Here is a 16,201-nt window from a genome sequence, read left to right as displayed (position 1 = left end):
ATAAGCCCTGGAAACCACGATATGTCACATGGAAGTGCTAATGACAGCACATTATGTGAATCACTGAGAAGCAACAATTGAAAATCTCTCTCCTCCATCAACCATTTATATTGTTCCCAGATTGCAGTACTGAGGGATTGCAGTGACGGCAAGGCGTGCAGCAACCTAAATAAATTAGGGAGAAGAAGCAATTACAGCCCCATAGCCTTTGAGCTCAGGAGCAGGGTGCCATCCTCGAAGCAACCTTCACATGATGGAGGAGAAGGCAAGCTCTGGAAATGAGAAAAGCTGCACCTCACCTAACCCCATCAGTTCGCCTAAAACATTAGAAAGAACATTATCTAAAAATAATCTGACAAGGAAAGAGGGGAAGGGAGGGAGAGAGGAAGAGAAAAGAGAGGAGAGAAGAAACAGAATGCGCTTTGGTGGGTTGGAAAGATCTCTGGTGAGTGCCATATATGACAAATTTAAAGTTATTTCTTAAGCATCTATTCTAAGCACAATGTACTCTGACTATGACATTTAGGAACCAATGAGTAGGATTCTGATAGAAGCGACCTGAGAGCCAAAGATAATACATGATGTTCTCTCAAACTCAGTTATATTTTGTTGTTGCTTGTGTAAATAAAAACAGAAGTCTTTTAAAATAGAAATAGAACATATGCACATAAATATTGTTTTTAACTCTTTTTTTTAAAAGATTTAAAAAATGTATTTGATAGAAGACACAGTGAGAAAGGGAACACAAGCAGTGGGAGAGGGAGAAAGAGAAGCAGGCTTCCCACTGAGCAGGGAGCCCAATGTGGGGTTCGATCCCAGGACCCTGGGATCATGACCCTAGCCAAAGGCAAACACTTAACAAATAAGCCATCCAGGCACCCCAATTTTGTTTTTCATTCTTACTTAAATACACTACACTATTTATAAGTTTTTAAAAACTATCCATCATTAGGTAGCTTACTTTCAACTAATATCCATCTCTGTTTATTTCATCTCTGATTTGGTGGGGTTTTAATTTTTTTTTAAATTTTTTTAAAGATTTTTATTTATTTATTTGACAGAGAGAAATCACAAGTACACTGAGAGGCAGGCAGAGAGAGAGAGAGAAGAAAGCAGGCTCCCTGCTGAGTAGAGAGCCTGACGCAGGACTCGATCCCAGGACCCTGAGATCATGACCTGAGCCAAAGGCAGCGGCTTAACCCACTGAGCCACCCAGGCGCCCAGATTTGGTGGGGTTTTTAAAAAGATTTTTCACTTATTTATTTTAGAGAGAGAGGGTACACATGAGCAGCAGGAAGGGCAGAGGAAGAGGGAGAGAATCTCAAGCAGACTCTGTGCTCTGTGCAGAATCTGACGCAGGGCTTGATCCCATGAACCCAAGATCATGACCTGAGCTGAAACCAAGAGTCTGACATTCAACTGACTGACCCACCCAGGCACTCCTCTGGTTTGTTTTTAAGCATTGAAAGGATTGACTAGAACACATCATTTTGACTCACTCTAAATCGAACTTGAGCAGACCTGTCTTCTACTCCAGAACTCACTGCTCTCATCTTAATGTCAAAATCCTTATAGCCTTTCTTCATTAGAACAGTGATTCTCAAGCCTTATGCACATTACAGTCACCTAGGGGGCTTTTAAAAAATGCCAGTGCGTAAGTACCACCTCTGGAAATTCTGAGTCAGCTGGTCTATAGAGAATGCCAAGTGTTGGTACTTTTTAAAGTTTCCCAGGTAATTTCAACATGCCGCCAGATTTGAGCACCACTGGGCTAGAAGTTTCCATTTATCCTGCTTAAATCAGAAATTACCCTTCCCCTTTTCTCTGCTCTTTTGTGCTCAACCTTTGCTTCACCAATCAAGATATTAACAAAATTTTAATATGGTCTATCATTAATTCATTTGACAAATATTTATTAACTGTTATTTACCAGATACTGTTCCAGTTTGTGAGGAAATAGAGGTGAAGGAGAAAGACAAGACCCCTTCCTCATTGGAGGTTATAGCCTAGTAGTGAAAACTAAAAATAAACAAGTAAACCAACAAATAGTTAATTACAAAATTCAGACTGGTGTGTAGGAAGCAAGCAGCCTGCTAAATTGAAAAATAATAAAGAAAGGATAGTGCTTTAGAAAGTGTTGTCAAGGCAGTCTTTGAGGAAGAGGCAGCCACCAGAGGAGCTGGTGGGAGAGCACCGCATTCTCTCAGAGGGAGGAGTAGTGTCTGCAAAAGCTGCTACAGGGAGAGGCCCAGCTGCACATCAGAGGTCCTGCAGTGCCTCTAAGACCACCCTGAGGCCTAGTCTACCCACAGCCTGCCACAGACAGCCAGTGAACTGCCTGATTCAGCTTATCTCGGGCTCTCTCTGCACCTACCTGATCCCTACTCTACACTTGGCAAACCGTTTTGCCTTCTGTGAGACTAATGGTAGTATATCCCACCGCCTGCCCCTCTGTCTAGAATCCTCAGCTGAGACTAATGCCTACTGTGTCTCCCTGCCACTGAGCTGGCCATCTCCATGGGCACCTTTAGTCACCTCTTCAGGCTTTGGACAAGAATGGCAGAATGATGTCACTTGTGGAAGCTTGCAGTGAACATATAGGAATCTGTCATACTATTCTATTTTTGTGTATGTTTAAAAATGCCAGTGATAAATTTTTGATGTTCCCATGTTAGGGTGTTGTGACATATATGAAAGCAACGCACCATTTTAGTTGTTCTGAGACATGAAGAATAAAGTTGTGTTCTCTCTCTGTGTTTACAATCTGGAGTGACAACACATAAAGCCTTGGAGACTCTAGCTAGTAGGTAGTGATGTGAAGGTCTGTCTTGTTGCTTCAGTATCTATCTCCAGAGAGAGATCTCTGAGTAGAGAGATTCCTACTGGCTGGAGGGAGGGAGCTGGAAGGGAGAATTGGGGAAGACCTGTGCAACATGTCCCAAGTGGACATTTGTGATAATAATTACCCAAAGAATACATGCTCCTAAGAAAGCTCCTTGCCCTGTGGTCCTGAGACCATAGAAAGGAAGGAGAGGAAGGAATGCCTTAGGATAGAAGGAAGAGCAGGATTTCTAGATCTGATATCAGGTTCTGTCACCAACTCATTCACCCTGGGGTACTGGGTGCTCTAGGTCAAATGAAGGTGTTGAATGTGATCATCAAGATCCCCTTTAGCTCTGAGGTTTTCTGATTCATCTTTAAGACTTCCATAACAGTATCTTCAGACAGACCTCCCAGCTGAACTTATATTAATAAAACCTTAAAATAAGAATAAAGGGATGCCTGGTTGGTGCAGTCAGTTAAGTGTCTGACTCTTGGTTTCAGCTCAGGTCATGATCTTGCGTGGTAGGATCTAGTCCAGCACGTTGGGGTCTGTGCTCAATGTGGAGTCTGCTTGAGACTCTCTCTCCCTCTGCTCACCCATCTCTGTACTCTCTCTTGCTCATTAATTAATTAATTACTCTTAAAAATATTAAGTTAAATTAAATTAAATTAAATAGCAAAACAAAAAACAAAAATCTTTAAATAACAGTATTTCACTTTTAAATCATTCAGGGAGGAATCCCTCTTTTCTTAAGATTCTTGTAGCCCTGTTATAGCAGCTTACACTTTTGTTATCAGAGTTGTTTGGGTGCATCTAACCTCCTCTCTCTGACTGTAAGCTCTTTGAAAACAGAAACCACCCTCCCTATATTTTTATCACCTGTAGCCCTTCTCCCAGGCAATCCTTCCCTGCACTCTAAAGATGCTCAGTGACTGGGATTCTAGGGGTCGCAGTGCACTGCTCAGTAATGGCAATAGGGAAGGTAAGTTTTTACCATCAGGTGTTGTGTACACACTGGGAGGGAGTAGAGCTTGGTGCTTAAGAGACTGAGCTCTGGAGTCAGATTAGATGTGGGTGTGAATTCCAATCTCCTGCCTACTTGCTGTATCACATTTGGCAGATTCCTCATCTTCCATCATCTGTATGATAGTGATGCTAATAATCTATGCCTCACGGACTTAAGACAGTGCCTGACATTTAATAAGTACATAATAATGTGACCACTGTTATCTATTCTAAATACACAAAAATTATTCCTTGGAATTGGATGAAATTCTAATATCTTGGGAAACATGGGAACATGCGGGAAACAGCCATCCTCAAAAGTAGGTACTACTTAAAAATTATAAGTAACAGAAAATATTTCAGTTACGATAATATTAGTTGGCACATAGAGACTGTTTTAGAATCCAAAATCCTTCAAATATCATTTCCTACTCCATATAGCTATCCAATAATAGTTTTCTTCTTTGGCTTCTTTGACTTTATTCTTTATGTCCTGCTATAAGTTTCCATAGCTTATGTCCATCCCTTAAATCATCTGGCCTTTCCAATTTCTTGATAAGATAGGTAGGACAGATATACCAAACCTGTTTGGCAGAGAAGAAAACTGAGGTCGAGAGAGGCCCAGGAGCTTGCTCAAGGGAACATAGCAAGGTAGAGCCAGTGGTTCTGAGTTCTGGATTCTTCATTACTACTTGTTTCTTTCTTGTGGTTCTGCCACAGCTTTGTCAAGTCAAGAATTCAGGTTGTGGCCATGAGGAAACAGAAAAGCTGGCTTCAAGGTAAAATAAAATGATCCAGGAGATAAAACCTGGGAGTTAACAGTGGTTGACTCTTACAGATTTACGTTTTTACTGAACAATGAATAAAAAGAAGAGAACAAGTTTTCAATTTCATGCAGCAGTAGGTTAGTTTCACTGCCTATATTGAATGTATTAAAAGAGCAATATAGAGGGTCTACTTCTCTTAAGGTAGTTTTCACTTTGCCCCATTATTATATGTGCATACATCTACCTCCTTGATAGTGGGACCACTAAAACCTTTAAAACCCTGGAACCATGAGCAGTGCAGGAACTGGACCATCCTGTGATGATTAGCCCTCTGATGATGAATAATTGCAGATCCAGAAGTCAAATAAATTGTTTGGGAGAGCCACACCAGGGCATTTGCTTCCTTAAGGAAGGTCCTAGGACAGCTCTGAAAGACAAAAGATCAGTAATGTCCCTTCATTAATCTTCCTGGAAAGTACTGCAAACAAGGCTTTGCCATGAATACAAACTGATACAGACCCTTGGCCTTGAGGCCAAATGGAATAGGAAAGAAGGTGGTGGCAGTGTCCAATAGAGTGTGCCAAGTGCCATCAGTCTGTGCAGCAGATTCAGTTATGGTTACAATGGCTGGAACAGCGGGGGCTATAGAAGTAACATCCGAATTCAGTTGGTAATAATCTAACATAAGTCTCCAATTCCCATTCCTCTGGACACACAGGGCTGTAGTATTGAGATATTGCATCTCTTACTATCTACGCTGCCTTTTAGACCTTAATCAAGGTTGTGATTTCCTTTCTCCTCCTGGGACCACTCAAGATGGAATTGGGAGGTAGGTTGGGGAGTGATTTACATGGCCTATTCCATGTGAATATTCCTATTACATGTCCCACTACTTCTCTACACGTGACTCTCCTCAATCAGAACAATCCCCTCTGGACATTATGAGCATTCACAGCACAAGCATGTAAAACATCAATGCCAATATACATTTAGTAGAGAATGTATGTTGGAAGCCACAACAACAGGACATTGAATTGGTCCCATGGGTCTCACCCACAAGGTCACTTTAGATTTATTTTCCCTACTGGGAACCTTGCCCAAACCTTATTAGTTGAATTCAAGAGCTCTCCTCCCCAACGAAATGGATAGGATAGTGACTTGGGAACTTGAATCTAACAGAGCCATGAGAGTTTGAGTTCCTTCCTCCCTGAAGTTTCTCACATACTTGAATGTATGCATATGGCTTTTGGTCCCCATGGATACAGGGAGACCTCAGTCCCACCTCTAGTCATTTTTCTTCTTAAAACAGCTAAAGCTAGGATAGAGGGGCATGAAGGATGGGGGCCTTGAGGGAGAGAGCAACTCCCTACCAGTAAGCAAGGCTTTGCATTTACATTAATTTAGGGTTTTTAAAAATAACAGCTTTATTGAGATAAACTCACCTACCATTAAATACTCTTTAAAAGTGTACAGTTCAATTGTTTTCAGTATATTCATGGAGCTGTGCAACCATTATCACAATCTGTTTTTGAATATCACCCAAAAAGGAGACCCCCATTCCTATTAGTAGTTACTCCTCATTCTCCTTTCCCCCCAGCCCCTCGCAACCATCAAGCTACTTTCTAACTTCCTAGATTTGCCTGTTCTAGATATTTCATGTAAATGGAATCACCCAATAGATGGCCTTTTGTGACTGGCTTCTTCCACTTACCATTATATTGTCAAGGTTCATCCTTGTTGTAGCATGTGTCACTACTTCATTCCCTTCTGTTGCTGAATAGTATTTGCACTGTGTGGATACATCACAATGTATTGCTCTATTTATCAGTTGATAGTAGAACTGTTCCTGCTTTCTGGCTGTGATGAAAAATGCCACTAGAAAACATTAGTGCATACATGGCATATGTTTGCATTCCCCTTGGGTGTACACCATGGAATGGATCTTCTGAGTCATGCATTTAACTATTTGAGGAGTTTCCATACTCTTTTCCAAAGTGATTTCACCATTTTGTATTCCCACCAGCAAGGTATGATGGCTCTAGGTTCTCCATCTCCTCACCAGGACTTACTATTGTCTGTCTTTTGATTAGAGAATGGTGACTTAGAAAAATCCTAGTGAATGTGAAGTGGTTTTGATTTTGCATTTCCTTAATGACTAATAATGCTGAGCATCTTTTCATTTGCCTCTTGACCATTTATGAATCTTCTTGGAAGAAGTGTCTATTCAAAGTCTTTGCCATTTTTAGGGGAAGGAGCTTTTCGTCTGTGGCCACTTTGACCCACTTCATCACCTGTGTGAGGAGCTACATAAGATGCTCTTTATCAGAAGATAGATAAGCCTTGCTGTATAGCACCCTCACCAAGAACATGCAGCAAAAATTGGGGCTGGTGGCCAACTGCCTCTCCCAATAATCCATCCACTTGGCTTTAAATGTTCTTGGTTGAACTCATATTTACACTTGAGTGTGCCACTCTGTCAACCATCCTGATTAATCTGACTGACAGAGGCTGGGACCAAATTTCTTCCATTGTTTCACAGAGTGTGACGATTAATATTATATATCAAGTTGGCTAGCCCATATTTGGTCAAACATTATTATAGATATTTCAGTAAAGATACTTTTTGGATGAGATAACATTTATATCAGTAGGCTTGGAATGAAACATTATCTTCCATAATGTGGGCGGACCTTGTGCAAACAGTTGAAGGCTTTAATAGAAACAAAACTGACTTCCTCTGAGCAAGAAATAATTCTGCCAGCAGACTGACTTTAGACTCTAATTGCAATATAACTCTTCCGTGGGTCTTCAGCCCACTGGCCTACCCTATAGACTTTGGGCTTGCCAGTTTCCATGGTCATGTGACCCAATTACTTAAAAATCAAACTCTTAGATAGACAGACACACATAGACACTATTGATTATTGGTTCTGTTTCTCTAGAAGACACCAATATATATAGCATTTGATTAAAGTTTCCATCAGCAGGACCTTTATAAAATAATGATCATATTGTATTATAAATTCACCTGTTCATCTCTCTTTCTTCTCCTCTCCCATGAAGGAGAGAAACATTTGAGTTGAAAGAGACTGTGAAATGTTGGGTGCACAAACTTTAGTAATCCCTCTCTTCCTCAAATGTAGTAGACACTCAATAAAGTTTTGTTGACTAAAAGTGGGACTGCGTGTGTGAGTGCATGATTGGTGTTCTTCTGTAGCCCATAGTTGCCTTCCTCAATATCTCTATCCAGCAAAAAGCCCAGCTCAGAAGATGAAAATAATAATGAGGTGTATGAACTAGGATTTCTTGAACAATTCAACACCCATGCTACTGGGTCTCTGAACCTTTTATGGATTCTATTCAGAGGTCTTTCACATATATGCTCTCTATAAACATCTAGTTATTGGCTCATTTTAAAGGTAACCAGTCATTACTGAGATGTGTGGTAGTTAAAGCAATCATTAGCAAAAAGGCTGTTTCCTAAAGGGAAGCTGAATTGCTAAGTAATAATCAGAAACACCTTTAAGACCATCTGTGGGTAATTAGCACATTAGGCTAGTGATTCCCTATCCTGGTTTGAGACAACCCAATTCAGCAGAAAATTTTTGAGTGTCTATTAGGTACTGACAGTGGATTGGTTGCTAGAGGAGGTAGAAGATCAGTGTATCAAGTTCCTACTTTCAAAGAACTTATATTTTAGAAAGGGAAATATGACAAGTTTGCAAAAGACTAAGTATTTATAGATAACAGCATGCCTACTAAATGTATAATGGGATATAGATAAAATGTTAATGAGATTTAAGAGCAGGAGAGAAAACATTCACTTAGAAGAGTTAAAGAAAAGCGCTAAAAGTGGTTTGATCTGTGAGACAGACCTTGAACGATAGCTGGGCTTTTTGCTGGATAGAGATATTGAGGAAGGCAACTATGGGCTACAGAAGAACACCAATCATGCACTCACACACGCAGTCCCACTTTTAGTCAACAAAACTTTATTGAGTGTCTACTACATTTGAGGAAGAGAGGGATTACTAAAGTTTGTGCACCCAACATTTCACAATCTCTTTCAACTCAAATGTTTCTCTCCTTCATGGGAGAGGAGAAGAAAGGTTCAGAGACCCAGTAGCATGGGTGTTGAATTGTTCAAGAAATCCTAGTTCATACACCTCATTATTATTTTCATCTTCTGAGCTACCATGAAGCAAAAGCCTGCTATATGCCCAGAAATAGATCATTTCATACCATGTTTTTTAACCCTTAAAACAAATGGGAAGACTATCTTTCTACTGATGAGGAAACAAGGGTCCAAAGAGTTTTGGTAATTTACCAGGAGATCACTGACAGCCCACCTAATTTTGATATTTTGCTCATCTCTAAGCCTTTTGGAATCTGTCTCAGCAGTGTGTCTCAAAGCTAAGCCATCCGCTGTCATTGGTCTCTTATCGTTTGAAACCTCTTTAGCTCAACTGGATCATCACAGTAGCCTCCTCATGTTTCTCTTGCTTGTAGTTTCTCCCACTTCCATTATGTCTTCCACAATATCAGTAGAATCATGATCATGTCATCTTCCTTCTCCAAAAACCTTTGTTGAATCCTTATTGGTTACATACTGCCCTGAATTCCTAAGCACAGCATTCAAGGCTTCCCATAATTTGGACTTGCCCTATTTTTCTCGTCCTGTTTCTAACCAGGTACTCCTGGTACTCCTGGCATGTCTTCTACTGGAATCACCCCCTACTCATTATTACCATCAACACACCCAACACTTTGCTTCAAAGTCCATGTTCATTGACACCTTCTCCAATGTCTCCAGTAAGAGTCTCTTACTCTCATTCTCTTGTAGCACTTTGATTATATGTTATCATTGGTCCTCACTATACAATGCTGTCCATCATAGTTATAAATATACAGGTCAGTCCATCCTTTTAGATAATGAGAAAACTGAAGGCAAGGAATATTATGACTTATTGTGCCTGGCACATAATTGGTACCTAAGGAAAGATTATTAAATTTGCTGAATTACATTGAAATGAGCTTGATTTGGGGTGAATAAGCAATTAGAAGCATGCCCCACTGAGGCACAATTACAGCCTCTGACTAAGGAGACACTGATTATAAATTCTTTAATCATTCTCTATATTGTAAGTCACCAACCATTCAGGCAGCCGTGTAGCAACTACAAAGAGTAGTTCTGTTTCTACAGAATGGCATCTCAGATATATTCAGGGTTTTTCTAGCTCTGAGAAGCATCTGGTCGTGGTGGTTCCATACCAACTCAAATAAGACTTGAGAGGGGATTTGAAGGGTGAAAGAGAGGTAGCTTGCCAAATGAAATGTCTTAGAAACACCAATTTAATGACTTACATATAAATTAATCATAAACATGTGGATTAGATTTCCCCAGAAAAGGCATGTTTTGGCTCTCTGTGGACCACAAATGATTGAAAAATTATTGGAGATATTTCCTGAGCCCAAAGACAAAAAAGGAACAAGTCTATACTTCTTTAACTGCAAATATTAGTGCAATAGATAAATTGTCCAGGGGGGTCTGGGGAAGTTAGAAATATGGACAGGAAATAAGAAAATGAGATTCAGCTTGAAATTATGCTCCAGGTACATCTGGGGCAAAATAATCAGAAACAGAGAGATTTTTGTTTGAGTGAGAACCCAATAAAGTTATGAAGACTATAAGACTTTCAGGATGATTTCTAGTTGGCATGGCTCATGTGATATAAAGCAGGTCATTCTTATTCTTGAGGATGCAATAGTCCTTAACTATGGAATATGAGATGTTACTCATTGCCCAGACAGCATAAACAAAACCTTTGCTTTTGATTATATCAAGATTTACTGGTGGAAAAAGGTTTGGATAAAAGTCATTTTAGAATGACTTCTGCAGATAATTCAAGGAAATAAATGACAAAGGTCAAGACTGTGGTCTTTGAGCAGAGTCCGGTGGCAAGATGGAGTCTGAGATCCAAAGCAAAATATATTGAAGCTCAAGTTCCTTCCCTAGGAAAGGACACAGTCTTTGAAGCCACAGGAGACCTTCCTAGAAGTGTTTTATTCTCCCTTGCCATTTTAACATACTTCTTGAAGAGCTCAGACATTTGAATAGACCAAACTAAAGTAGACATTATAGGCAACTTCTGACCTTGGCAGTTGGGCCATGCAGTGTTTTACAAATACATTGAAGTAAATACCAAATGCTCTAATACCAAGGAAATGCAAAGAAGTTTCCTTTGAGTCTAGAAAAGAGAGTTGAAGAAAGTAATCTATTGCTTTCTAGGTGGCAGGATATCTTACAGAAGTCTCTGGATGTATAATGAAATGTGAGAAAAATGATAACAATTAATAATGATAACAGTCTTTTGCATTTGTACAATGTTTTGCTGTTCATATGCTGCTCCTTATAAATTGTCCTATAAACTTCTCAGTCACTACCAGGTAATGTTACTATCTCACATTTACAGATGAAGAAACAGAAGCACAGAAATGACAAATAAATTTGCTATCCAGGGGCAATGTCAGGGACTCAAGTCTGGTTCTTCTGACTCTTAATGCAGTATTCTTCCTGTATCTAAATAACTTAATAGCTTATTGGTATAACTTTAAAGGAAAGAAGATGACTATCGCTTGTTGAAAATCTATCTACATAATTCAAGGTCCTTGATGATTTGATTGAGTAGATGGTCTAAGCACTTTAGTAACTCATTTAATGCTCACAATAGGACTATGAGGTGACTTTATTATTACCCCCATTTTGTAGATAGATACAGTTGCACAGGGATTAAGTGACTTGCCCACTGGTTATAAGTGGAGGAGCTGGAATTCAAATGCAGGCATTCGGGTTCCAGGACACTCTCTAACCAGTGCCCTGAACTGATTTTAGAAACTTCTTTATCATAAATACCATGTCCCATGGTCAAGGAAAAGCTATATCAGAATGAAATTGGCATCTAATTCTGGGAATATCTAATCCTGGGGTACAGATTTCAATTAATTGCAAAGAGAATTCCAAGAGTGAAAAAAAAAAAGTGGGGGAGTGATATTTAAATTGTGTACTATTTAAATGATGTGACACCTGGAAGTATAATGAGAGAGACCCATTAGCAGCATGGTGGCTTCTTCCTTCTTATCAGGGAATGAAGAGAATGGAAAGTCATCTTTTTTGATTAGGAGAAAGGGGAAAGGATGTAGGGTTTTGTGTTGGGACATGCAGACCCTGGCCTTCCTCTCCTATTTTTCTACCCTTGCTTTGTAGAGAAGGATTGACCAGGGCACTTGGACCCCACAGCTGACCTCCTAATTCAGTTCATCTCTTTGTTTAAATTTACCAACTTAATGGAGACAAGGGAAAATGGTGAGCATCTGGGTAGTTGAGTCACAACTGCCAGAACTCTTTCTCTTGACAGGCCAACTAAATTCTGCAGTCATTCTATAAGGGGTTTGAGTCAAAGATGAGGATTTCAGGGGAATGAAAAGAACCATTCCAATCAAAACTGAGGATGAAAGAGAAGTCATGTGAAGCAGTGATGTGCACCAGTGTGGAATGAATGTGGTGCAAAGGGAAAACACTTCAGCAGAGAGCAGTGCAAGGGACTGTGAATCAGATGATATGAGCATGGGGGGAGGTTCTGGGAGAGTAGGAGAAAGAATAGCAGACTCACAGGTGATGTAAGGTTGTCTTCTGATGTCTGAGAGGTAGTCACATTAAGAGAGTGTAGATTCTTCCATAAAGCATAGATTTCTTGTAAGGCACAGAGCTGCACCCCTGGGTGAAAACCCAAAAGAAAAGGATTTCAACTCCTGCTAAAAGTGATCCAGGATTTGAAGCCCAAACCTGACCCCAGATCACTTGTCTTAACCACTATGCTATTTTAACTGGAGGGCTTGAATGTATACTATACAACTCAGATAGTTTAAAAAAACAAAACAAAAAACAAAATTTATTTCACTAACCTATTCCCCTGACCCCTAACCATGTTTGGGAGTAACAGAACAACAACAGAAATCAACTTGCTGGTTAAAGGTAGCTCAGTCGTCTTTTCTTGTTAATTTCACAGACTTTTCAGAGTTTTTTTTTTTTAAAAGATTTTATTTATTTATTTGACAGACAGAGATTACAAGTAAGCAGAGAGGCAGGCAGAGAGAGAGGGGGAAACAGGCTCCCTGCTGAGCAGAGAGCCCGATATGGGGCTCGATCCCAGGACGCTGGGATCATGACCTGAGCCGAAGGCAGAGGCTTTAACCCACTGAGCCACCCAGGCGCCCCGACTTTTCAGAGTTTTGATCGCATTCTCCTTCTTTTCTTCCTCCTAGATGCCATCTGGGTACAATGGGGTGCTGACATTATATGCTAGTAATGAGGAGGGGCTGCATGGGTCCTGTGCTGCCATTGGGTTACTCAGTGACCTTCACTCAGTCATCACCCCTTAATTACTCGACACACTCCTGGTATTTACTGAGGTATAGTGGCCACTGCCAGGTCTTCTTGGCTTCATATTGGCAGCAACTGTTGAGCATTGGCATTACCATTGCTCCATGCTAAGCCTGCCATACTCTGGGATGTACTATCACCAAGATTATTCCAGAACACCAGTCCCCTCAGCAGTTCTGTGTGGTGTTACAGAACCCTTGGAAATTCATGGATCTTCTATAGCCAAGTGGAGGCCATGGCAGATGGGTGACATTGACTCAGGCTTTCCCTTTGCAGAATCACACCAAGCCACCATTTCTGTGTCACAGTACTGCCATCTGTATTGGTATGTGAGGTTCCCCCCACCCCGGAGTTCCATATGGAAGTGGAACACATGTATGCTCTTCTTTCAGTCCCCCCTTCTTCCCGGCCTGAGAACTAGAGGGATGAACTGGGTCTCTTTTCTGTGATCCAGGCAACTTCCAAACCCTGGTCTCATTCCCTCAGAACCTTCTCTGTCATATCCTCAATCTTCTCTACAGTAAGGCCTCTAGTGGAACTTTATGTTCACCTTGCTGAGCTTTGCTAGATAAGAAAAGTTTTAAGAATTTGAAGGAGTGGAGTGGACTACTGAACAAAATCTGTTTTCCAAGACTTTGCCTCACTAATGTTTTTTAGGCTATTGAAACTCAAAACTGAGCACTGACCCTTCTAGTCTACGTGGTTTCTGACTTTCTAAAGAAGCTTGAATGTTCTTGATTCAATATAAAAGGAGCTGAAGGGCAACAAGATTTACAGAGAATGAAAGCTAAAATTGGTTACAGAGAATAAAAACTAAATTGGTTATTTCATGTATTCTTTTGTTTCAGTGAAATATTTTATAATAAAAAAATTTAAATACATTGGTTTAAGATTTTAAAATAATCATTCTCATTATACTCTACTGCCTTCTGTAGTGAAGAAAAATCAACCAAAGCCTGTTATCATAAGGCTTTATTCAAAAATACCAGGCAAGAAAATGTTCTGAAGGAGTGTTCTAACTTGGGGGAAGCAGGACAGAAGATTTTAATAGGGCTTTTAGCAGAAGGGGTTAGCTGAAGTTCAACTGGTTTCGGGAATAGCTGGATCAAGACAGTTCTCAGAAGAGGGAGGAATTGTACATGTGAGTTAGCAGCCGTTGTTTGGGCAATTTGATTTTATTAAGAGTAGAGAAGAACAGCTGTGGGAGACAAGGACATACTAAGGCCATAGTGGAAAATTCTCTGGCCTTAAATATCTCTTAATTTACAAAGTGGAAAAATATACCTGGTACTCTATTTAGCATGTGAAAGGCTGTTTTCTGAGCAACTATTCTAATGATATGGCCATAACCCATCTTGAGGATTCTGTCTCTCAATAACCAAATTTGCAAATTTGTTCTAAAAAAAATGATATGGTTCAAGAGACTTTGAACATCGCAGGCTTTTAATTCATGTCAGCTTGGCTGGCTTGAGAAGAGGCTCTGCCTTTGAAGAACTCACCAAGCAGCAAGTGAGACAGATACAAAACAAATTATCCTATGAGTATGTTCAGAGTTTTGAAATTTCAAGGAAGAAAGTGGCATTTCTGCAGAGGGAATGACATTTGGTTTATACCTGGGAGGATGATAATGATGATAAAAATAACATTAATATAAGCTATGGTTCACATAGCCCTATCATGTGCTAGCCACTCTCTATATACAGTATTTCAAATCTTCAAAGTCTCCTACCATCTTTATCCTTCAGGTACTAGAACAAAAGTACCATAGACTAGCTAGCTTATAAACAACATACATTAATTTCTCACACTTCTGGAGGCTAAAAGACCCAGTTTAAGGTACTAGCAGGTTTGGTATCAGATTTGGTGAGACCTACTTCCTGGTTCATAGATGGCTGCCTTTTCTTTGTGTCTTCCCATAGAGGAAGGTGTGAGGGATCTCTCTGAGGTCTCTTTTCCAAGGGCACTAATCCCATTCTGAAAGGCTCCATGCTTATGACCAAATCATTTCCCAAAGGCCCACCTCCAAATACTATTCCCTTTGGGGTTGAGGATTCAACACATGAATTTTGAGGAGGGATGGAAACATTCAGTCTATAATATCCACTGAGATAGATCTTTTCTTAAGAAAGATATCACCTCACACCAGTCAGAATGGCTAAAATCAACAAGTCAGGAAATGACAGATGCTGGCGAGGATGCGGAGAAAGGGGAACCCTCCTACACTGTTGGTGGGAATGCAAACTGGTGCAGCCACTCTGGAAAACAGCATGGAGGTTCCTCAAAATGTTGAAAATAGAACTGCCCTATGACCCAGCAATTGCACCATTGGGTATTTACCCTAAAGATACAAATGTAGTGATCCAAAGGGGCACATGCACCCGAATGTTTATAGCAGCAATGTCCACAATAGCCAAACTATGGAAAGAACCTAGATGTCCATCAACAGATGAATGGATCAAGAAGATGTGGTATATATACACAATGGAATACTATGCAGCCATCAAAAGAAATGAAATCTTGCCATTTGCGACAACATGGATGGAACTAGAGCGTATCATGCTTAGCGAAATAAGTCAAGCAGAGAAAGACAACTATCATATGATCTCCCTGATATGAGGAAGTGGTGATGCAACATGGAGGCTTAAGTGGGTAGGAGAAGAATAAATGAAACAAGATGGGATTGGGAGGGAGACAAACCATAAGTGACTCTTAATCTCACAAAACAAACTGAGGGTTGCTGGGGGGAGGGGGTTTGGGAGAAGGGGGTGGGATTATGGACATTGGGGAGGGTATGTGCTTTGGTGAGTGCTGTGAAGTGTATAAACCTGGTGATTCACAGACCTGTACCCCTGGGGATAAAAATATATGTTTATAAAAAATAAAAAATTAAAAAAAAAAAAAAAAAAGAAGGAGTAGAAAGCGCAGCTTACAGAGATCAAATGACTTGTCCAAAGCCAAACTTATAAATAGCACAGCTCTGATTTGAGCCCAGCATAGTCTGGCTCCAAAGCCTACCACTGTTCTGTACCAGTATATCCCAAAGTGTGGGGCAGGCAGCAGGTAAGGGGGTCCTCTCCCTAGAGTCCTCTCCCTAGAACACCTCTAGGTGTTCTGTGAAGATGATTAAGAATAAAAGCATGGTATGAGATTACATAACACTGAATC

General features: G+C 40.3%; 1 protein-coding gene and 1 long non-coding RNA gene across 4 annotated transcripts in view; one reads left to right on the top strand and one right to left on the bottom strand.

Annotated features, from left to right (window-relative positions):
• The window catches only part of HPSE2 (heparanase 2 (inactive)), a 713,430-nt gene that overhangs the window by 570,784 nt on the left and 126,445 nt on the right, over window positions 1-16,201 (top strand). The gene's annotated exons all lie outside the window — the stretch shown is intronic.
• Window positions 1-16,201, bottom strand: part of LOC309860311 — a 28,130-nt gene that overhangs the window by 6,657 nt on the left and 5,272 nt on the right. The window contains exons 2-3 of one of the 2 annotated variants that reach the window (XR_014309306.1): window positions 12,267-12,370; window positions 4,414-5,023 (exon numbers count right to left, since the gene is read on the bottom strand). This is a non-coding gene — a long non-coding RNA (uncharacterized lncRNA). The remainder of the gene's footprint in view (window positions 1-4,413; window positions 5,024-12,266; window positions 12,371-16,201) is intronic. The other variant, XR_014309307.1, reaches the window with a different exon arrangement.

Source organism: Mustela nivalis (genome assembly GCF_964662115.1).
Source record: "Mustela nivalis genome assembly, chromosome: 2".
In the NCBI taxonomy this organism is placed as follows: Eukaryota; Metazoa; Chordata; class Mammalia; order Carnivora; family Mustelidae; genus Mustela; species Mustela nivalis.
Note: the sequence above shows the minus strand (reverse complement) of the source record. Positions and strands in the feature narration are given on the sequence as shown.